We start from the raw sequence: 24,730 nt of genomic DNA, 5'->3' as shown, positions 1-24,730 counted from the left end.
GGCTGACCTGGAACTCACTATGTAGTCTCAGGGTGGCCTCGAACTCACGGCGTTCCACCTACTTCTGCCTCCCCAGCGCTGGGATTAAAGGTGTGTACCACCACGCCTTGCAACATTTTTAATGCCAACCCTGACCTGTATACTCTTGGAGGTCTCCCTGTACCCTCTCTAGTCGCTCCTTCACAAGAAAGGTGATTTTCTTCTGGTTTCTAACCACAGACAAGTTTGGTTTATTCTTGAGTGCTCTGCAAGTAAGTCCTGTGTGTGTGCTTCTTTACACAGCTTTACGTTTGTGAGATACACTGTATTTTGTTTGTGGTGCATTTTTCTTCATTTTCCACTGTAGGCTTTGGAATGCAAGGCAATTTATTTTTCCCTTCTGCTGACACTTGGATCATCTATGATTGTTAGTTTCTTAGAGGTGATGTTGCTCTCATAATTCTTATAGGTCTTTTTGTATTCATGTCTACACACACACACCCCCACACACCCAGGAGGAGTATTGCCCAAGTACCAGGAAAATGTTCTTTTCAGACCGTTATGAGACTGTACATTCTTGCTTATGCTTGACGCTATCTGGGTCTTAGATGCAAATTTGCTAGTTTGGTAGGCAGTAGTACCACACTGTAGCAGAATTTGTCTTTTCCTGATGAGTGATGATGAGTACCTTTAATTTGATTCCTAGGCTAACTAGGTTGTCTTTTTCGTGGTGATTGAACTGTATTTTGCAATGTATTTTGGCTGTGGGTTTTGTCACACACATGCATTGCTGATGTTGTCTTCTAGTCTATAGCTTGCATTTTTTGGTTCTCCCCCTTCCTCTCAAGGTAGGGTCTCTTTCTAGCCCAAGCTGACCTGGAATTTACTATGTAGTCTCAGGGTAGCCTTGGACTCACAGCAATCCTCCTACCTTTGCCTACCAAGAGCTGGGATCAAAAGCTTGTACCACCACGCCCGGCACATTTTTTAGTTTTTAATAAAAAATACTTTGTTGTAACAGGCAATTTGTTTGAGTTTTTTAAATGACCTATTTAAAATTTTTACCCAACTCAAAACAGGTATGACAACATTTCTTACTATCTTAATAGAAGCTTATTGCTTCAAATTTATTTTCTTTTAAAATATTTATTTGCAGAGAAGAGGCAGACAGAGTGGCCACAACAGGGCCTCTAGCCACTGCAAACGAACTCCATATGAATGTGCCACTTTGTGCATCTGGCTTTATGTGGGTACCAGGGAATTGAACCACTTAGCCATCTCTCTGGTGATTCTTTAAAAGGAACTTTATAAAGTCTTTCCCATCATCTGGAAGAGACAGCCATTTTTACTTTATACTGTGTTATGTTGTATTTTTTACTTGTTTGATTTAATTAATCAATTAATTAGGGAGTTTATCTTTTGGGATACCAGATATGCTCTGGAATTCTCTATGAAGCCATGCGTGACCATGGACTCCTGATCCTCCTGCCTCTAACTTCCAAGTGCTGGGATTAGATGTCTGCACCACTATGTCCACTGTATACTGGTAGTTTTAAAACGAACTGTGCAATCCTGTGGAGCTTCTAGGTTTAAGCAGATGACTTAGCCTATGACGTAATTAGGGAAGGAAAAGTAAGTTTTTAACATTTTTACAGTTTAAAGTGTTTGGTAAATGGTAAGAGTTCTAATCTTAATTTAAGATATTTTAGGGCTTTTATTCTTGAAGCTTTGAATGTAATTCCTTTTGACTGACAGTAGTAATACAATTTTTTAGAAATGTAGGGAGGTGACTAGGTAAAATGGTGGTTGTGCAAGCATGAGGACTTGGAGCTTGGATCCCCAGCATCCGTGTAAAAATAGCCCCTGTGGTAGTGTTTGCCTATAATTTCAGTGCTGGGGAGGCCTAGACAAAGAATATCTGGGTCTCGCTGGGTAGCTAGCCCAGTCTGCAAGCTCCAGGTTCAGCTCGTGACTGTCTTAATGAAGAAGGACAACTGTGGAGACTGATTGAGGAAGACATCTGACATTCACCTCTGGCCTCCACATGCACGCATGTGCCTGTGTACACAAACACATGCCCACACACATACACACTCAAACCACACATACATACGCATATAAAAAATTACATCTAAGCCGGGCTTGGTGGCGCACGCCTTTAATCACAGCACTTGGGAGGCAGAGGTAGGAGGATCGCCGTGAGTTCGAGACCACCCTGAGACTACAGTTGATTCCAGGTCAGCCTGGACCAGAGTGAGACCCTACTTCGAAAAACCAAAAAAAAAAAAAAAAAAAAAAAAAATTACATCTAGCTTTTATAGACAGTAAAATTAACTTGCTAGTTTATACATTTCTTTTTACTATGGATAAAATATTTTAATATTTTAAACTCTGCCAATGTCTTGATAACTTACTAGCTTCTCCCTATCTTAAATATACAGCTTTAATTAGTTTTAAGATCCTGTGGTTTTAAATTGGGCAGAGTAGTTGTAACTCTGAAATTGAAAAATTATTTCTTTTCATTATTTAGGAAGTCTCACCTATCAACAAGAGTTTTAGAAAGCCGTCTAAATACTTGGTGAGTACTGATTTTCAATGTACTTTTTTTTTCTCCTGCATGTTCCTTAAATTTATATATATGCTACATGAATGGCATTTATATGTAGTAGTAAGTTCAGTTGCAATGAACATTGTATTTGTTTAATTTTTACCTGGTGCTAGAATTCTCTTTATTTATTCTCCTATTCTAATCCTTCTACACATTGTTAACCGAAAGAAAATTATTTTGCTGGGCAGCCTACATATTAAGAGGGAAAAGAAAGAAATTGTATAAGTGAGTAGACATGGTAATTTATGAGTTAAGTAGGATTTTCCCTACTGGAGATTTTCTACTAGTTCTCTGGAAGTTGTCAGAACGTGTGTAGGTTTCTTTCACCGTCTGTTGTTTGGCTGTGTGATATGTTAGGTCTTGTCTGTGGTAATACAACAGCCTAAGCATTACTGTGGTCAGAATTTATGCTGTTTTCTTTGGATTATCCTAATTTCTTGTTTTAAGATTAAAATATGAAAATTATTGTAGGACCTTCTAATCCAGAACTTTGCCAACTTTTGATTTCACTAGGCTAAACTGTTATCTTTTCATTTTAGAATAAATGCAGGTAAATTCATCTCAGAATGTGTCTTATTTCAACTACAAGTGACCCCCACCCCCCCCCCCCAAGGTGGGGTCTTATTGTTGCCCAGGCTGACCTGGAACTCACTGTGGAGTCTCAGGGTGGCCTCAAACTCTCAGCAATCCTTTTACCTCTGCCTCCTGAGTGCTGGGATTAAAGGGGTGTGCCACCACACCCTGAAACTACAACTATTTAAAATCAGTCTGCTATATTGAATGTATAGATGTAACAATGCATTGTTTTATGACTTTTTTCATTCAGTTTCTTACTTGATGTGCAAAACCATGTTTCATTGTGATGTTTCACGAGTTTCTTATTATCGTCAACCCCCTTTCCACTATCCTCCATCATCTCTATTCCTCCCTACCCATTGGTCCCCCTTCCCCCAGATAGTCCTTCAGATACCGTATCTGTCATGTCACCAGTCTGTCCTATCACGTCATGTCGTCTGCATTGTTTAACTCTAGATCTACATGAGAAAATATGTGATAGCTTGTCTTTTGGGTTTTTTTGTTTTGAGGTAGGGTTTCACTCTAGCCCAGGCTGACCTGGAATTCACTCTGCATTCTCAGGGTGGCCTTGAACTCATGGTGATCTTCCTACCTCTGCCTCCCGAGTGCTGGGATTAAAGGCGTGCGCCACCATACCTGCAATAGTTAGTCTTTTTAGAAAACACCTTTATTTATTTATCACAAAGTGTGAGTATGAGCACACCAGGGCCTCCTGCCATTGGAAATGAACTCCAGACCCATGCACCACTTTGTGCAGCTGTCTTTATGTGGGTACTGGGGGAAGGAACTCAGGCTATAAGGCTTTGCAAACATGGGCCTTTAACCACCAAGCCATCTTCCCAGCCTTAGCTTTTCTTTTAAAAAATTTATTTTTGTTTATTTTTATTTATTTATTTGAGAGTAACAGACAGAGAGAAAAAGAAGCAGAGAGAGAGAGAAAGAGAGAATGGGCATGCTAGGGACTCCAGCCACTGCAAACAAACTCCAGACACGTGTACCCCTTGTGCATCTGGCTGACGTGGGTCCCGGGGAATTGAGCCTCAAACTGGGGTCCTTAGGCTTCACAGGCAAGTGCTTACCTGCTAAGCCATCTCTCCAGCCCAAGCTTGGTCTTTTTTTTTTAAGGGATTATTTATTTATTTATTTATTTATTTATTTATTTATTAGAGAGAGAGGTAGAGTGAGGTGAGTGAGAATGGGCGCACCAGGCCCTGTAGCCACTGCAAACAAACTCCAGATGCATGTGCCACCATGAGCATCTGGCTTATGTGGGACCTGGAGTATCAAACCTGGGTCCTTGAGCTTTGTAGGCAAATACTTTAACTGCTAAGCCATCTCTCCAACCCCTAGCTTTTCTTTTTTATCCCCTCATCACCCTTTCTTGTTCTCTTCTCCCTCTAGACTCCTCCTTTCCTCTCCACACACTTCCCCTTCTACTTGCATGTCATATATGTGTATATTAAGTCTATAATCTGCACGTGAGAGGGAACATGCTGCTTGTTTTTCTGAATCTGGCTGGTTTGCCCATCATCATGATCTCTGCTTCCATATACACACTTGTATGCCCGTGGCATGCTTTCTTTTTTATAGCTAAGCAAAACTCCATTATGTATGCCACAATGTTTTCCTGTAGCCATCTATTGATGGGCATCTAGAGCAATTGTGAACAATACTGCAGTACACATGGACATGCAGGCATCCCCATGGCATGCTGACTTAGATTCCTCCAGGGATATATACTCAGTGCTACTTTTACTTTTATGAGGTACCTCCATATGCTGGTTTCCATAGCGGTGATGCCAGCTTATGTTCCCACCAACAATGGATAAAGATTACGTTTTCAAACATCTGGTAATAATGTGCCATGACAGAACATAATTTGCATTTTTTAAAATATAGTCACTAAAAGGTTTAGGATAATTTTTATTTGATTACCTTAAAGGGAGTTCCTATATACATGAATAGTTAATGATAAACATTGGCTTTGTTTATTATACTGTTTAGTGTGTTTGAAATAGTAAGTTTACCAACCAATATTTCTAAAATTCAACAATAACTGTAGCAGATTCTTGTATGCCCAGTGCATATTTAAAGTTAGTAACATGTTTAGGAGCAAATGATTTAGCAAAGATCTTCATTTATTTATTATTATTATTAACATATTTTATATGGCTACATCATGTTTTTATACCTTCTTTTCCCTTGTCTCTGCCCCCATTCTTCTGGGAACCCTCCTCAGTGAGGTTGCAGGTATTCCCCGTCTGGTTGTGTGTTATGTATTGTGGAAGCAGCTGTCAATTTTTTGGGGGGGCGGGTGGGAATGTCCCTGGGCATGATGTCTCAACCTGTGGCTCTTCAAATCTTTCTGCCTCTTCTTCCTCAAAATTCCCTGAGCCATGGTGGGTGAATTTTAAGTCTATTTCAGTGATAAACTCTACTGGCCTCTGGATCTCTGCTTTGATAAGTGTTGAGTGTCCTCAGGGTCTGTCTCCTTCACCCTGGCACTGACTATCAGGTTCAGCATGGAAGCAGCACTCTTGCTCATCTCCCCAGTTCCTCTGTGGTTTCAGCTGTGGCTTGGCTGAAGTGTGAGGGTAGTTTATTGCCTTGGGTCTTGCAACCTTCTGATAAAGAAGAACAAATTCTCCAGTGGAGAATGAAGTCAGCATAGTTTAAGTGGGATTAGCATTATTAATTTAGGGAGAATTTTATGTATATAACCCCTCTTCTAGCCAAAGATTAGTAAGAGCTTGATACTGGAGAGCACAGCCTTTGCCTCCATAGGATTCTGATCTGGTTCCCAATTCCAGATACCTGTTTCTTTACACTGAGTGGATCTCTTAGCCAATCTGATAGCTTTTGGGTACTCACAAAGGCTGTGTGCCACTATTGCACTGGCATATAAATCCTGTGAGGGTGTTTGCTTCTGAGTAGCTTAGACCTCTGGTATGTAGTGAGTTGTTTCTCTCTTGCTGCTTTTAGCACTTTCATTTTCATTGCTAAGAGTTTTAACTATGATGTGCCTTTGAGAGTTTCTTCTTTGGGCATGTCTGTTTGTTCTGTGAGCTTCTTGTATTTGGATGGGCCTTTCTTGAGAGATTGGGAAAATTTTCTTCAGTAATTTTGTTGAATATGTTCTCTATGGCTCTGGCCTGGATTTCCTGTCCTTTTGGTATACTCATGATCTAGATGTCTGGTCATTTTAAGGTATACCACAGTTCCTTTGTATTCTGTTACCATGATTTTTAGAACTTAACAAAGTTCTTGTACTCCTGATCAGTGTCTTCTGTCTTCCAGTTCAGAGGTTCTGTCTTCCACATGAGTGACTCTGTTAGTGAGGGGTTCTAGAGACATATTTAAAAGCTCCATCTGATTTTGTTGTTGTGTTATTTTGTATTGTGTCCATTACTTTTTGAGGTACAATTTCAGTTTGAGGTCTGATTTTTTTTTTTTATGCTTCTTGGAATTTCTTCTTGCATTTGATCAAGTCTTTATTAAGCTTAATCAGGTGGTTATTGAGATCTTTCATTTGTTGATTCACCTTCAATTCATTTATATCTATTTTGAGGCTTCTTTGGTTTTCGTTAATTAAGTCAAGCCTCATGACAAAAGCTGGGTGTTCTAAGAGATGCTTCTACTCAATTTCACTTATGTGATTGTTGGTATTTTGATAGTTTGCTTCCTGACTTCCTGATCAGCAGTTCTTCTGATCAGGGTCACATTGGTTGTTGAGATTTAAGTTTTGTTAGTTTCTCTATTTCATTGGAGACTTCCATTGTGGGACTAGTCATCCTTGGTGGAGATCTCTCAGGTTTTTGGCTTTTCCCCCCTGCATTATGGTCTACCCACCTTGTATAAATGTTTTATTTTATTAAGGGAGAAGCAAGTATTTGTCCTTCTATGATCTTCAGTTTTAAATGTGAGTCAGATTGGTGTATGATAATGTTATAATTGCCAATGTACAGATTGTGGAGATTGAAAGACGTGAAAGGAACCTGGGGAACTGGGAAGTGGGGAACTTGGAGCTCTGGCCTACGCACTGCACTTGTATGTACTCTTTAGCACATGGGGACCAGGGGCTGGGGAACCAGGAGCTGGGATGCTGGAGAAGAGCCAGGGGCAAGATACCAGGTCTTACAGTGGCCTGTTCACCCTCTGGCTCAGGGGACTAAGAATTTGGGTACCCAGGGGCCAATTGGGGAAACCCAAGCAAAAGGCCTGCATTTGTAGCCCATATGCAGGGATCACGCCACCCCAAGTTAGCAGTAGTGGTACCATGACCAGGGAACTGGGAGGTGGGAAAGAAACCAGGAGTTCTGGCCTACTCCTTCACATGAGTACCCTCCAGAGCAGGGTATCAGGGAGTTGGGGGCCCAGGAGCCATTCATTCAGGAAGTCAGAGCAAGGGTCCTGCTTCTGCAGGAAGCTCGCAGGTTCCATGTAGTCCCAAGCCAGCAGCAGGACAACTGAGACCAGGGAAGTGGGGGCAAGGAATGGGAAGATCTGGCCTACTCAGTCCACGCATGTACCCTCCAGAGCAGGGGATCAGGGAGTTGGGGACCCAGTGTCCATTTAGTCAGGAAGGTGAAGCAAGGGGCCTGCTTCCACAGCATAAATGCAGGGTCCAGGCAGTCCCAAGCCAGCAGCAGGGAAACCTGGACCATGGAACTCAGAGGTGGGGAAGGAACAGGGAGATCTGGCCTACTCAGTCTGTGTGTACCCTGGAGGAGGGGATCCAGGAATTGGGGACCCAGTGTTCCTTCAACCAGGAAGGCAGAGCAAGGGTGCAAAGATCTCTTAAAAACAATCTCTTTTTACTACTTTAAAATGCGATACCTGATTTCGGAGACATTAGTAGAAGACTGTAGTTTGTCTTTTCCCAATGGATGTATATGAGTTATAACCAGTTATTTGCAGTCAGTGCATGCATTTATGGTACATATTTCACCTCAATAATTTTTTTTCGTGAGTTTTATTGTGATATAGCTCATACAGCTGAGAATTCTTCCTTTAGTATACAGTTTGCCAACATTTAGTATATTCAGCACGTGCAGGGATTGTGGTGCTCTCTTCTCCCCTCCAGTCCCCTACTCCCAGCTATAAGAAACTACTAATAGACATTTTGTTTGTGTGGATATTTTGTAAAAATGATCCTTCCCCCCCAAAAAAACCCCCACACTTCTTGCTGGGTGTAGTGGCTCACATCTTTAATCCCAGCACTGGGCAGGCAGAGATAGGAGGATCATTGTGAGTTTGAGGCCAGTCTGGAACTACAGTGTGAGTTCCAGGTCAACCTGGGCTAGAGTGAGACCCTACCTTAAAAATAACCCCTCAAACAAAAAATGATACCACATAATATTTTCCTTTTGTGACTGGTTTCATTCACTTAGCACATTATTTCCAGAGTGCAGTAGGTGTTGGTATTCCACTTATTATTACTGAATAATATTCTATTACTTCCCACATTGTCTTGCCATCCACCAGTTGGTGTAGTATATCTCTTCTGTTTTCGTTCTGGCTATTGGGAGTGCATATACTTTGAACCTTCTTGTGTGAATTTTTGTGTGGACTTGTTTTCATTTCTTCTGCATGTATTGGCTTGGAATTGCTGAATAATGTGGCAATTCTGTGTCCCTCTTCAAGGAATAGTCAAAATGGCTGTGCTGTTTTCTACCAGCAGTGTCTGAGTATTCTAGTTCCACCACGTTTTCATAGGCAGCTATTCTTGTGTTGTAGTCATCCTAGCTGGTGTGGTATAGTACTTTTTCTTTTTTTTTAAATTAAGAACTTTAATATATGAACATACATTAGTAATTTGTTTCTATCCCTTTATCCTGTCTTTACCCCTTTCCCTCATTCCCTCATGCCCTGAAGGCACTCTCCTTTCCAGGTAATTTTTCCTGTGTTTTGTTTTCTCCTTCATTTTCTGTCCTCCTGTATCCTCCATGTCAAAATTTTGATGGGCCCAGAACTGGAGTAATCAGTAAACATTGGGGGATCATGAATCACTAGTTGTGTCATGTTGGGAGGTCAGTGCTCCATTTACACCTTTGTATCCTGTGTCTGTCTTTACTCCCCTTCTCTAGCAATGTACCTTGAACTGTGGAGGGTATGATAGATGTCTCTTACAGTGTTGTGCTCTTGGTAACTTATTTTCTGTTTTGATGAGTTTTGAGCTTCCTTAGTGTCTATTACCATCTCCATAGAGACTGTACTATGGCTAGCCATGAGAGTAGCACTCATATTCTTTCCACAACTACCTCTTCATTGTTTCCTGAGCCCTGGTGCCTGGAGGGTGTGATAGAGATGGCTCATCCAATACTAAGCCCCTTGCTTTTTCTTGTCATGTTGATGTGCCTTGGGTCTCTAGTATTGGCTGCCACCCCCCTCCGGGGCGGGGCCTGTGTGCCAGAAGCCAAGTCTGCTGGACAACCAGCCACTCACAGACTCTGCCTAGTTTTAGACTTACGTTGTCTTCTTAATGTTGACTTGTAAGCATTCTCTATATATTTAGGGTACCAGACCTTCAACTAAATGAGTTATAAATGTTTTCTACTATTCTCTGGATTATCTCTGCTTTTTTGCTGTTATTTGAAACACAAAACTTTCCTAATTTTGACAAAATTTATTTTATTCACTTTTTTGTTGTGCTTTTGGTACAATGTTGCAATTTATTTTCAAACAAATATTCATGGATAGTTTAGGTCTGTGACAGGGTTTATTATCACAGGACCATGCATCCAGAAGCACTGGCATTTCCCGTGTTTGACAGCTGAGGCCCTGAGGAAGCAATTATTCTTGTATTTGTGCTTCAACTCCTCAGGTAATTACTTTCAGCTAAACCTGCTGTCTAATCCCATGTGTTATAGTGAAAATGTCGTCTGTGTGATTGGCTTATTGATGTTTGTCTTGTGAATTCACAGTTCTGGTTTTGGATGGGAGAAGTGGGCATCTTAAAGAGTTTATTGTGCCCATTATTGCATTCATTGCATTGCTATGTATATGTGTGTATATAATTCATTCATTGCTTGAAACAAGCTCTTTCTATGTATCCCAGTTTGGTCTGGATATGTTCCCCAGGCAGATCTTGAACTTGAGATTCAATTACCTAAGTTTTCCAAGTGGTGGGGTTACCGTTATGTACTGCCACATCTGTTATGGCTTCTACTCTTGAAAGAAAACTGATCTACATGAGATTTATGTTTGTTTCTGTTTTGAGTACACTTCTCAACTTTCATGAGTGGCCTGGATATCAGAGGACAGCACAGTGTTGGTAGAACAGAGGAAACATAAGGGAGAATCTTTGATGTCAAGATAGTGTCAGAGGATGTGAGACATATATCTGAGTGCCATCTCTGTCAGTTCATGAGCTGACCACCATAAACTACCCAGGTGCTAAGGCTCCAAGCATCCGCAGTGTGGGGCCAAGGAAGTGAAAGTTCTAGCAAAGTCAGCTGCCTGTACACGACAAGGGAGAGATGATTTGCGTGTTCAGTTCAGGCTGGCTTGGAAGAACCCCACCACGCTCAAACCAGACGTTCCTTTGAAAGAATATAGCAAAGTCCTGAGTTGTTGGAATGTTATTTTCTCTGTCCACTTCCAACCAGGCTACTAGATACATAAAGAAAGTGAATATATGAGTCATTTCCAGATGAAGTAAGTCTGAGTAGAGCCTTACCATGAGTAGGACTTGATAGTGAATAGGCAAAAGCTTTACTTTTAAAACATTTTTATTTATTTATTTGCGAGGACACACCGAGAGAATGTGCCGGGGCTCCTCTTGTCGCTGCAAAGCACTCCCGGTGCTCATGCTGCCAAGTGCACCTGGCTTAGGTTGGTTCTGGGGAACTGAACCTGAGCTGATAGACTTTGCAAGTGAGTGCCTCTAACCACTTAGCCATCTCCTCAGCCTGAGTAACTAAAGACTTTAACTTGAAATTCAGTCATGAAAACAAGGAACCCTCTGTTCAAGGAAGAAAAACAGCTTCTGGGAGTGGACAGATAGGGGATCTCGAAAGAGCTACTGTGAGGAAGCAAAGGGGCTTTGGGCTGAGAGGATCACTCCCAGAAGGACTGTTCACTAGGAGAACATCTGTTTTCTTTTTTTAGTTAGGTTTTTGTTTTGTTTTGTTTTTAGTTTTTTCAAAGTAGGGTTTCACTTTAGCCCAGGCTGATCTGGAATTCACTATGTAGTCTCAGGGTGGCCTCGAACTCATGGGGATCCTCCTGCCTCTGCCTCCTGAGTGCCACCAATCCCAGCTCGCAAAAAGGCATCTTAGAATAAAAAAAACCATCAGTTGTTGAGACAGCTCCCATGGGTGTCTCATCTTTCTTCACTTGAAACATTTTCTTACCACATTTTGTATTTTATGGCTCTCACTTCTGAAGCCCGGCCCTTTCTTTGCAGAACCTCACTTTCCCTCTTCCTACGGGTTCCCGCCATGCACGCGATACCAGTGTGCTGGTGTAAGTGACGACCCTCCACGGGGTGCATTGACTCACACCGTCAGCCTGACAAATTCCTTTTGATGCTAACTTTGGCCATTTGATCAAGCAGGTAGATTTCTGTACTTAGTAAAAGATACTTTTCCTTTTTAGATTATGAGTAAGCTTGAGGATCACACTTAAAACACATGGGTATGTGTGTTTTGTGATGCATGATGATTTATTTGTGTGTGGCCACACGAGTGTGTGCAGGTTCATGTGGAGGCCAGAAGTTGGGTGTCATCCTCAGGGGCTCTCCCTGACCTCTTTGGACAGGGTCTTTCACTGAGCTCAGATAAGTAGAAAGTCGTTTGCCTTCCCAGGGCTGGATTATAGGCCTTTGTCTCTATGCCCAGCTTTTTATGTGAGTGCTAAAGATTCAAACTCACATGCTCATGCTTGGGTGGCAGGCACTTTACTGAGTCATCTCCCCTGCCTGAGGTGATACTCTGAGGTCATGTGAATATAGTTTCCTTTTAAGATTTTTTCCCATTGTCTTTATTGTTCATAACTGATGCTTTGTTTTAAAACTAATTCCTGTTTATTTGTAGGAGAGTGACAGAGGGGGAGAATGAATGAGGGAGAATGGGCATGCCAGGGCCTAGTGCATTCCAGAAACACGCTGCTTTGTGCGCCCAGCTTTATATGGGTACTGGGCAGTCGAACTTCAGACTTTGAAGGCCAGTGCCTTTGACTGCTGAGCCTATCCGCAGCCCATCAGTGATTCTTAATGATTCAATGATGGCCTTGAAAGTTAATGCCAAATAATAACAGTGGGTCCGCAAGACCCTTACTTATCCCCAGCAATGGCAAAACTGGTAGAGAAGAGACAAAAGAGGCCAGTGGCTTTATATGCTTCAAAATAACCACAAAGGGCCTTAGCTAACCATTAAATGTGATTATTTTGGCTTCTTATAGGGTTGTAAACACCCAGCAGGAAAATGTAACCATTAAATGAGCAATTGATAATGCTATAAAGCAGATAGAGCTAGAAGAGAGCCCCCCCCCCCAAAAAACCCCAAAACCAAAAACCACCCCCCCCCCACAGACGGGAGCACTGCCATTTGTACGGTCTGTACGGGGCACCTGTGAGCACAGTCTGCAGAAGAGAAGCTTATGAATCCCAGCAGTCTTCACTCTGACACACGGTTTCACTGGCTCTTCCAAAATGTACTCTGTAGCCCTTCTAAATGCATTGCCGTCGTGTTATTTTGTTATATGTCAGGTGTGCTTTCAATTATATTTTGTTACCTACCTCAGGTGTTTTTGGGTTATCTGGAGCCCGTGAACTAAAGTTGTTAGGTCTACAAGGTGCAGACCAGGTCTTGGGTCCTGGTCCCTGGTCCCCATGATACGTGGTACCAAGGGGCTGTGCTGCTCAGTGGGCCCGTGGCTACACAGGAACATGGCCAGATCCCTTTCTAGGCTCTGCCTGGTGATTCTTCTTGTTCTAGGCCCGATTGCATTCCTTTTAAGAAATACTACCCATACTGAAGCCCATTTGGATCACAATAAAACTACCCTGCTAGTCTGTTCTATTGGGTACTTAATGCCCTGCAGGAAAACTTTCTAATTCCTTTCAAATAAAACAAACAAACAAAAACTAACACATGGTACTTAAAAACTTAAGATGTTCAACACTACCAGTATCTGAGCTTGTGCTGGTGAGGTAGCCTTTACTGAGCATTTCTGTGGACTGTAGCAAATAGAGTACACAGAGCATTCCTGTAGTTGGACCATTTGGGCTTATTATAGGTAATGGCATGAATATACAAGAAACCACAGGCTGTCTTGGTAAGAGGGCATTAGAAAAACTCAAGGATTTGAGCTCTGCGTGGTGGTTTTGGAGGTGGTTCAAGGTAGCCATGGGTTGGTACTGTGAGAAAGCAGGGACAGTTATACGTCTTGTCCACAGGAAGAGCAGAATAGAACGAGACGGAAGTGTGAATTGTTACAGGAACAACGGTGTGATTCATGTGTCTGAGGGAGGGTGTTTGGAACTTTGTGGCTTGGATAGCATTTATGTCCTGTCTATAGTCAGACATGATTACGCAGGGCTGATCTATCTGGTCACAGGGTGGTCTTGTCTGACACTGTTTTATGAGATTATGTCCCGTGTAGGCGTGGCTGACAGTATGAGACTAGCTTCTGAATATTAGAAGTTGCTTTGTCTTTCTCAGTGTCATGTGAAAGGAAGCATATACCACTATTTCTGTTGTTGCTTGTTTCTAAGGAAAAGTTTCCCACTGAGTGCACGAGTCCATAGATATAGTGGTTGAATATTCCCTCCCTCCCTCCCTCCCTCCCTCCCTCCCTCCCTCCCTCCCATCATCATGTGTGGCAGAGTGTAGCTATATAGCTCTGGTTAGCCTGAAACCTGCTGTGTAGACCAGGCTGGTCTCCATGGTGCTTCTGCCTCCTGCGTTGTTGGTGTTACTTACATGCACTGCAGCACCCATTGGTTTAATGATTTCTTGACTTTTGATGCTATGAAAATGGTAGACACTCAGGAGACAACCATGCTTTGAATTCTGACCTTTTCCAAGGTTAGCAGGATGCTGTGGTACTTTGGGAATAGCAGGCAGTGGTAGCAAGTTTCACTTCCCAGCCAGCTGTGCCATTAGGGGAGTATGGACAGCCTTTACTCTACAATATACTGGGTTGCTAAGCTATGTTGTTCAGATTAGGTATAATAAATGCAGTTTTATTTATGGTATTTATGGTGCATGTCCTATGGTGAGGTAACGCCGTCATTGGAGGAATGTCTGTATTCTGTTAGGAAACATTTTATGAGTGCTAACCTAGGGACTAGGTGAAGGGAGGGGAGCCCATGGGCGCTGTGTGCTTTTGTGCTTTGGCAGTAACTTTTTAAACTAGTGAATCAGTAAAGATACCTACCTCATTTTAAACATAAAGTTTTATCCATAATTTAATACCTATTTTAAATTTCGAATAGTTCTAATTTTAAATGTTTATAGCCAGGAATGTGAACAATTGTTAGAAACTTAGCAATTTAGTTTTGGGTCAAAAATTTCCAATCTTGGGTTGAAGAGATGGCTTAGCGTTAAGCGCTTGCCTGTGAAGCCTAAGGACCCCGGTTCGAGGCTCGGTTCCCCAGGTCCCACGTTAGCCAGATGCACAAGGGGGCGCACGCGTCTGGAGTTCGTTTGCAGAGGCTGGAAGCCCTGGCGCGCCCATTCTCTCTCTCTCCCTCTATCTGTCTTTCTCTCTATGTCTGTCACTCTCAAATAAATAAATAAAAAATGAACAACAAAGTTAAAAAAAAATTTTCCAATCTCTAGGTATTTCAACTTCCTTTTTTCTTGATATATACAATCAAAACAACAATCAGATAAATTATTGAAACTGATTATTAACTGATTACATATCTTCTTCGATAACTACATTGTTTTCATTATTTTTCTTTATGTAGATAGAAATTTAAACTCAAAATAATTCACACTGACAGTATTGGTTTTAAGCATTGAGCTTCTATATATGGCTTAATTTGAGAAGAGAAGGTTTTTCTCTTTTGGAAAGAAAAAGATAAAAGTATCACTGTTCAACTATTAGTAGGTACAAAACATGTTTTGTTTGATTATTTATTATTACTTGCCTTAGATGATTGCCTACTTACTACTTTAATTCAGAACAAACAAATAAACAAAAACTAACACATGGTACTTAAAAATTTCAGATGTTCAAAACATATCTTTACTTTTCCTCTAAGACTTTGTTTTTAAGAACTTTTGACTTCTCTGATGGCAATTTACAACTTTAGCTACTGTATAATTGAGAACATTATGATGAAATATAAATTCCATAGAATAACTTCAAGAGATTAAAACAATTTGTAAAGTTTTTTAAAAAATTTAATTAAAATTTTTATTAGTTATTTATTTATTTGAGAGAGGAAAAGAGGTAGACACAGAGGGAGGGGGAAGAGAGAGAGGGGGGAGGGAAGGAGGGAGAGAGAGAGAGAGAGAGAGAGAGAGAGAGAGAGAGAGAGAGGGAGGGATATGAGAATGAGAATGAATATGGGTATACCAGGGCCTCCAGCCGCTGCAAACAAACTCCAGATGCATGCGCTACCTTGTTCTTCTGACTTATGAGGGTCCTGGGGAATCGAACCGAGGTCCTTTGGCTTTTCAGGCAAACGCCTTAACCGCTAAGCCATCTCTGCAGCCCAATTTGTAAAAATTTTAAGTATATTGCTTTAATAATTTTTCATACATATACTTTGCTTTTATAAAGTAGCATGTCATAATCACAGTTCTTTTAGATACCTTCAGATTTCTGGTATCAATTTTAGTCATTTATTATACAGTGATATCTTTGGAGACTTTAGAAACCCATGTTGGTATGCTAGCTTAGTTTTCCCTAGACTTTTTCCTTTCCCATTCGCTTAGTGTGTTTTAAAACCATTATTATGTTCTACTTTCTGGTTATGAAAGATTACCCCTTCCCCATCTGTACTTATTACTGTGCATTTGCAGACAGTAAAGGTTGCTAGAGATATATAAAGCATTATTTTATAACTTTTGTAGTGTAAGGAAAATTAACATACACGGTACAGTGTTGGCCTTTTCAAACTGAACTCACTGCTCTGCCTGTCCTATGCTTCTGGTTTGATTTCCCTGTTGATCACTAGAATGAATTAACTGCTGTGCTTAAAAAGAGTCTTGGGGATGACTATTGAGTATACTGTCTGTGTGTTTTGACTGTTGTTTTAGTTTATGGTGCTGTGGTACTATAGTGAAGTAATCTTCTATCTGTCGGGTATATTTCAGAGCCCCAACAGATGCCTGAAAGTATTGACAGCACATAATGTTCTTTTCCTACAACATATATGTTGAAGTATTTACTTTAAAACTTAAAAGCTAAATTTATAATGGAAATGGTTGTGGCTATTTAGCAAAACACTCACATGGTTTTAACTTAGGTAGGCTTATTACTGAATTTATTATTTGTAAAGTGAAAGTGAATTGCTACTTAGAATCATTTTAAATGATAACTTTTGGTAATGGGCTATATTTATTCGTAGATATATGTAAATATCTATGCCTTTAGCTTTTATCCTGTTCTTCTAAATAATTTTATATTATAGTCTAGGCTTCTTGTTTCCTTTTGGGGGGGAAGGTATGTAAAAGAGCAAGAATTACTATATTTTAACTATCCTTAAGTTGAGCTTCAGTCTTTAAATTTAATGTTATTTAGTATGGAGTTCCTAAATGCTATAGTTCCCTCTTCTGTCTTTCCAGAGATATTGCACCATGTTGTTCAGATTCATCCAACAACTGTTTAAAAATCACCAGTAGATTTAAGTTGCTGTTTGATTCTCTTGGGCTAGAGTTCTTATGTCTTCTAATTATATTGCTCGAATATTCTTTGAGGTTGGAATTTGGAGCAGTCATTCTTAAGTTACTTGTGGGAAGCAGGAGAGATTGGAGTACAAGGAAAGTGACACAATGAATAAGGATGCCAGCGTTGCAGAGCATAAGACTTCTGAGGTGGCTTCTGTAATGGCCTTGGGGAAATGCTCTGAAGGGAGAATGACAGAAATAGTAGCCTTCCCAGTGTCTCCTGGGAAGTTTACTTTATATCGAGCTAAAGCTAAAAAAGGCTTTGGAAGTAATATGGAAATATTGAAAATTGACTGTTAAATACCTTGCAAAAAAGAAAAGACAAAGCCAGGTGTGGTGGTTCACACCTTTAAACCTAGTACTCAGGAGGTAGAGGTAGGAAGATCACTGAGTCTAAGGCCAACCTGGGACTACAGAGTGAGTTCCAGGTCAGCCTGGTCTAGAGTGAGACCCTGCTTAGGGACAAAAAAGAGAAAGCAATATTGGCAGTATCCTGAATAATTTTTTTTAAAAAAGTATTTATTTGAGATGGAGGGAGGGAGGGTCACACAGATAAAGAATGGGCACACCAAGGCCTCCAGCCACTGCAAATGAACTCTAGACACATGTACTACCTTGTACATCTGGCTTTACATGGGTACTGGGAATCAAACCCAGGTTCTTAGGCTTTGTAGGCAAGCACCTTAACCACTGAGACATCTCTCCATCCCCTGAGTAATTTTTGAATATAGGCAACAGCTAGTTTGGCTCTTTGGACTACATATTTTTGCTGACACTACTCATTTCCTAACACATTCTTTAAAAAAAAAATATTTATTTATTTGACAGAGAAAGGGGGGGGGGGAGAGAATGGGTACGCCAGGGCCTCCAGCTAGCTGCAAATGAACTCCAGCCAGACACATGCGCCCCCTTGTTCATCTGACTAACATGGGTCCTAGGGAATAGAACCGTGATCCATTGGCTTTGCAAGCAAACATCCCTTCAGCCCCCTAACACATTCTTAATGGTTGTGAAGCTGGGCTACAGAATGAGTTCAAGGCCAGTCGAGACAACTTAATGAGGCCCTGTCCAAAAAAGTAAATAGAAAAAGGACTGGGGATATAGCTCAGTGATAGGGCACTTGCCTAGTATGTGCGAGGCACTGGAATTAATCTCAAGTACTGTGAAAAATATGAAAGAAGGGAAAGAGGAAAGGAAGAGAGGGAGGAAAAGAAAAGAAAGGAACAAATGAATGATTGAATAGCCTAAGGATGAAAGGGAAGACAGTTGAACATGTTTGTTCTTCTTAGCAAATGGGTTTTCTTTTTTAATGGATGTTTTGTAGGTTAGATTTTTTTTTTTTAATTTGGGATAGTTAGAAAGAGAGAAAGAATGAATATAGGTGCACCGAGGCCTCTAGCTATTGCATACAAACTCCAGAAGCATGAACTACCTAGTGCATGTGGCTTATGTGGGTCCTGAGGAATTGAACCTGAGTCCATAGGCTTCACAAGCAAGCGCCTTGACCTCTAAGCCATTTCTTTAGCCCTGTGAATTAGATTTTTAGCAAAATGATCTTCCTCTGTCTGCATCACAATGATCAGTTTTCTGCTGCCTTAAAAATACTCTCTAGGGCTGGAGAGATGGCTTAGTGGTTAAGTGCTTGCCTATGAAGCCAAAGGACCCCGGTTCGAGGCTCGGTTCCCCAGGTCCCATGTTAGCCAGATGCACAAGGGGGCGCACGTGTCTGGAGTTCGTTTGCAGAGGCTGGAAGCCCTAGAGTGCCCATTCTCTCTCTCCCCCTCTATCTGTCTTTCTCTCTGTGTCTGTCGCTCTCAAATAAAATAAATAATATAAAAAAATTAAAAAAAAAACTCTCTAGCGCTACTGTAAAATATACTGGTGATTCATCATTGAAAGTTTATATGCTAACATTACTGAAATTGTGTGTGTGTGTGTGGTATGCACGTGTGTGTATTGATGCTCATGCCCCATACACTGTGTGGAGAGGCTGGAGGAGAATATCGAGTGTCCCCCTTTGTAACTCTTCTGCATTATCCTGGGGAAGACATCTCTCACTGAACCTGGAGCTGCTGGCTTTTAGTTCAGTAGGCTGTCCAGCAAGCCTAGCAACCCTCCTGTATGTTCCTGTGCTGGCGCTGGGACTGTAGGCATGTATGGTCACAGCCAGCTTGCATGTGGGTGCTGGGGTTGAGCTGAGGTCCTCCTGCTTGTGCACGAAATGCTCCTGTACCCATGAAACCTCTCCCCAACCTCCTGAAATTATTTTTGTAACCAACGGTATAAACCTTGACTTAAGGAAAAATCTGAATTAAGATTTCTAGTGAATCAATTTGTTTTGATTTCAGTATACTTAAAATTTTTTTTAAATTACTGAAGACCTCAAGGAATATAGATTTATATAGGCTGTATTTCATTCACCCTACTAGAAAATAAAAGGGAGAAGTTTAAAATGTAGGCATTTTAAAATTTATTTACTTAAAACTTAAAAAAAAATCACTTAAAATCACATGTTCACACAAGTAGCACAATTTTTTTCCTTGGTTTTATGAGCTAGGGTCTCACTCTAGCCCAAGCTGACCTGGAATTCACTGTGTCGTCTCAGAGTGACTTTGAACTTACAGCGATCCTCCTACCTCCTACTTCTGCCTCCCAATTGCTGGGATTAAAGGCATGCGCCACCTTACCTGGAAAGCACATTTTAAAAATAGCCATCTTTCCCTGAAACATACAAAAGAAATGAATAAGAAGGATAGTGTTGTTTTTCATTACTACAAAAGTATTTAAGGGCTGGCACAGTGGAAACCATTGGATTCTTCTGTTTGCTTCTGTGTTTAGAAAGGTAGGAAACATCCTGTGCTGTCTGAGAAAAGATCTCTGTATACTTGTTTAATGAAGGGATCAGAGTAGAAGACTAAGCAATATCCTAGCTTCGTTGTAAAAATATCCTTGATCATAGGTGTTTTAAAAAAGTATTTATTTATTTGCAAGCAGAGAGGGAAATAGAAGAGAAGACAGAATGTGTGCACCAGGGCCTTCAGCTGCTGCAGGTGAACTCCAGATGCATGTGCTGCTTTGTGCATCTGGCTTTACCTGGGTACTTGGGAGTTGAACCTACATCACTGGGCTCTGTAGACAGTTGCCTTAATTGCTGAGCCATCTCTCTAGCCTCCATGATCACACGTGTTGTGCAGTGGTCTTGGGAACGTTCACATGCTAGGATCATTTCTCAGCAGGATACATTTGTGAGTAACACGGTTTTTATGAAAGAATAATTTTACAATATAAAGAGTGCCGCTTTTTATTAAATGATTCCTTCGTACTTGAGGAGAGCTGTTGACACTAGCTCGTGTTTAGTTTTCCAGATGAATGTTGACACCTGGGGAGCTGGCCTGCTGTGGAGGCGCGCTGCTTGTGTAGACTTCCACTGACTGCTTCAGGTGGAGGTTAACACAGGGCCCTGTGCGTGAGTGCCACAGGAGCACCATTTTGCATTGTTTTAAGACCAACATTTAGCAGACTGATCTTACTTGCCAAAGGGGTAAAAATGAATTCAGTATGAATACCTTTTACCTTTTAAAGAAAATTGTGAAGTCGAGTTACTCATAGTCCAGAAGGACAGCAGTTTGAATGCAGTTGGTTTTATTGGTGAAGCGGTTGTGAGGGCGGAGGAACGGGCCCAGTGCCGCCTGCTGCTCCGCGCAGGCCTCAGGCTCCCTCCAGAGAGCGCGCGCTCCGAGCTCAGGCGGGCGGCTAAGTCCTAATCACCCTGTCCCTCAGCAGCGTTATGCTCTTCTGATAATTTAAAAACATTTTACTTCTGTTGGTTTGTTTTCAAGTTCTTTGTATAATGGAAGAATCAATAGTACTTATAGCTGACAAGGAAAAAAACATGATAAATAATGAAAATAACCATTATTGCTTGCTTTCTGTTTCTGCTAGAACTAATTTAAGAGCAAAGGGATATGAGTGATGGTGGTAAGGAGGATGAAACATTCCAAAGCCAGAGATTTCAGAAGCATCTTCCCTTTTGGATATTTCATGGTTTTGTTCTTAAAAAACAGGAGCAGCCTGCATCTGTGGGTATTCTTGACTGACGCATTATTTTAGACACAATGATTTATTTAGAAGTCTCACATTATTCTGAGCATATTATATATTTATTGGCAATGTAAATCGTATCAGGTTTTAATGCGTGTTATCCACTCTTACTTTAGCATGATGTATTAGTTTGTTGCTGACCTCTCGTAGCCTCTCTCTCACATACGCTGGAAGGAGCGCGTCCGCTGTGCTAAGACCTTTCCCCTAATATCGGTGCACCTGAAAGTCTCAGCACGGCGGCGGCGGACTTAAGTCCCGTTGCTCAGTCGCCTTAGTGGCTCCGCTGATAGTGAGTGCCTCCCATTGTTCCCGTCATGGGGGCCTCCGTGAGTTGCTATAACAGCAACACGGGGAGGGCAGACCTGGTGGCAGTGCCAGCTCAGTTGTATCTGCAGATGAGGATTTACAATTCTGTACAGCAGACACACCTCCAGCAGGCAAGGAAAAGGTTACTGCATTGTTCCACTTGTTTCTCTAGCCTTTATCTACAAAAGGCTTTTAAAAAAATTCAACGTGAAGTACATGCCTGCATTTTGGTCTCCTGGAAAAACTGCCAAGTATAACAGGAATATGGAAAGGGCAGTGCAAGGTGAAGGCAGAGCCGTCCTGGGGCTTCTTCCCTTTAAACCAGGGAGGAAATGGAGCTCGCGACATACACAAGTATGAAGCCCTTTAATGCCACGGAAAATAGGAAGTTTTAAAGATACACACTTGCATTGAAGGTGTTTTATTATATTTAGTTTCTAGAATAGCATCTATAAACAATAAAAGGGTGCTGCCTAAGGATGGGGAGTCATTGGTATATGAATGTTTATTAAGTTATTTGAAGTCTGATTATATATATATGTGTTGATGTGGGCATCTTTTATCCCAGAAATTTTAAAAGGATTGCCATTACATGATTTAAGTAATTACCTGCATATATTATCAGGAAAGGTAAAATGCTAAGTATAAAAACATTATAGAATAACTAACATAAGTAACGTAATATTGCTTATTTGTTCAAAATGCTTTGTTGATTAAAAAATCTTTCTAATGAAATGCAAATGACTAAGGTAGCAGCTTCAGTATTGGGAGGGAATCTTTTTTTTCTTCTCACAATTTTTATTATCATTTTACATGATTATAAATAATATCCCATGGTAATACCCTCCCTCCCCCACCCTGCACTTTCCCCTTTGAAATTCCATTCTCCATCATATTACCTCCCCATCTCAATCATTGTAGTTACATATATACAATACCAACCTATTAAGTACCCTCCTTGGGAGGGAGTCTTGATGGCTTTGACTTACTGTTGGTTGCATATTGACATGTCCTTTTCTTCTGGAGAAAACTCTGTGGACATTCATGATAGCAGGGGCTTTCTTGTATTTCCTTGCTCTTTATTACATCATTATCTACACTGAGCCTTTGCAGTATAATTCTGTGCTCATTACTACTCAAGTCTAAGCGTGGTGTTCAGGGGGAATAATTTACTTTGAATATCTTATTCATGCACCCTCTGTTTTCCCCACCAACCTTCAAAGATTTGTGTTACCCAATGTCTAAATGATGTTTGTTTAAAAAATACATTGGCCTATGTTTCTGTCTCTTATTCAAGTTTAAATTGAGACTAAGAGTCAAACAGTGCTGTAACTGAGTCTGTAAGATAGAAAGAAGCACATCACTTGGTTATTCTTACTGTGTCTGCAGACGTCTGGAATTGTAGTCATGAAAGGTCGGCAGCTCTGACTGTAAGTTAAAGAATCCTCCTGTCTGGTCATTTGCTCCCTGTTCTCCGAGCAGGGCTGTGGCAGCTCCTTTCCAGATATCGAACGCTCCTTGGGCAGTGTGTGGGGAGAGCCTGGGCGGCGCTCATTCCCGTTGGTTGTTGAGATAGTGTGCACTTGCAGAGGGAACGGGTCGGATAGGCTGAGCCGAAGGCATAGGCAAACAGATCTAAACTGATGAAGACAGAAAGAGTGGTTAGTATATTTTGGGGTGTCGTAACTTTGTTAAGTTCTCGTGCTTTATTATATAGAGCACTTGGAAATATTAAAGTGCCTTACCTTCTTTCTAAAGAGTAGCTAGGAGCCTTCTGTTTTTAATGTTCAGATTTTCTTGGTGATGAGTTTGTGGCTGCTCTCTTCTGTAGTGGGGCTGTTTTATTCGTTTTTAGCAGCTTCTTTCAGCCAGAGAACTACAGAATGAGGCAGTTAGCCAGTTATGAGTGTTTATGGGATATTCCCCATTCTGATTTCTTAAGTCACCTTCTCGTCCAATGAGCAAGTCAATGTGTGGCTGTGGCTGCAGCATTATTTCTTCTTTAATGAAGAGCTTGAGCCGTTCCACGTGCTGCTCCGATCTGTTCTCTTGTAGCCATACATCAGACCAGTTGCAGAGATTATCCATCGAATGTCCCAGGCAACCAAAGGTAACTACACAGATTTATTTCAAATAAAAATATGCAATTAAAATGGCTGTATTATAAGTAGGACCAAATGATGAAAAGTAAAAGACCAATTAAAGATGTTCTTAGCAGTTTCCTTGACCTTGCAGTAGCTATCTAATATCGTTTTGTCATCATCAGACTGTGTGGCAATGGAAATGCACTGCAGTAATTGATTCTGTAATAGGATCAGGTGATTTACTAGCTGCACTGACAACCACTTGCTCGCTCACTCTGAGTGGTGGAGCACTCCTAATGGATGCTGTGATTGTAGCCTGGGGTTGATGTGAGGTTCCTGGCCACTTAGAGCGCAGCAGCGGCAGCAGCCTTTATTTACAAAGTCAGAATAGTAGTAAGTTTTTCTTTTCTTTGCTGTAGGTTTTAGGAGCCTTAGTAGAGATTTAATTAATTTGAATGCCCTTATGAAGTTTTAGAGGTTACATAGTATTTCATTTATTTAATTCATAAAAAGCTCATTGGCCTGACTATCCTTAAACATAATAAAATATGGTCTTTTCCACTCACTGTTCCTAACTCAGCATCAACATTCTGGGGTAATGGCCTTGAGTGTTTTTATCTAAAATGTAAGTTATGTTAACTGCCCTACATTATCTGGATGAAGAAAAGTATTCTTTTTTTTTTTTTTTGTTTTTCAAGGTAGGGTCTCACTCTGGTCCAGGCTGACCTGCAATTAACTCTGCCATCTCAGGGTGGCCTTGAACTCGTGGCAATCCTCCTACCTCTGCCTCCCGAGTGCTGGGATTAAAGGCGTGCGCCACCATGCCCGGCAAGAAAAGTATTCTTAACTTGTGTAAATCTCATCAGACTCAAACTTCAACTGTACCTCTAATGTTCAAATTACAGGAAATTAATGATCAAGTGAGTTATAATAGAAAATATAGTATCTTTTTTGGTATTTTGATTTCTTTGTGATCTCATGTGTAAAAATTTGGGAAACCTAAGCTGTATCATTTCTAAGGACCAGTAACAAAACAGTTAAAGGCTAGGGAGTAATGTTCAATGATCAAGTAAATTAAGAACTTAGCATTCAAGATTATTTAATAAAATTATAAATTAAAAAAGATTATATTTTAATTTTTGTTTTTGCCTTCCTCCTATACTTTTAAGCAAATAATTGATTACAAGTAAGAAGTATAGAGCTAAGGCTCAACCGCATTTAAAAGCATT

The 24,730-nt window shown here is 40.9% G+C and overlaps 1 protein-coding gene across 3 annotated transcripts in view; it reads left to right on the top strand.

The window, feature by feature from the left end:
* Fbxw7 (F-box and WD repeat domain containing 7) overlaps positions 1-24,730 on the top strand; it is a 204,971-nt gene that overhangs the window by 59,577 nt on the left and 120,664 nt on the right. For all 3 annotated transcript variants that reach the window (XM_045131787.1, XM_045131788.1, XR_006632966.1), the window contains exon 2: positions 2,510-2,557. The gene's annotated coding sequence lies outside the window, so the exon portion shown is untranslated. The remainder of the gene's footprint in view (positions 1-2,509; positions 2,558-24,730) is intronic.

Source organism: Jaculus jaculus, chromosome 12, assembly GCF_020740685.1.
Source record: "Jaculus jaculus isolate mJacJac1 chromosome 12, mJacJac1.mat.Y.cur, whole genome shotgun sequence".
Taxonomy (NCBI): Eukaryota; Metazoa; Chordata; class Mammalia; order Rodentia; family Dipodidae; genus Jaculus; species Jaculus jaculus.
Note: the sequence above shows the minus strand (reverse complement) of the source record. Positions and strands in the feature narration are given on the sequence as shown.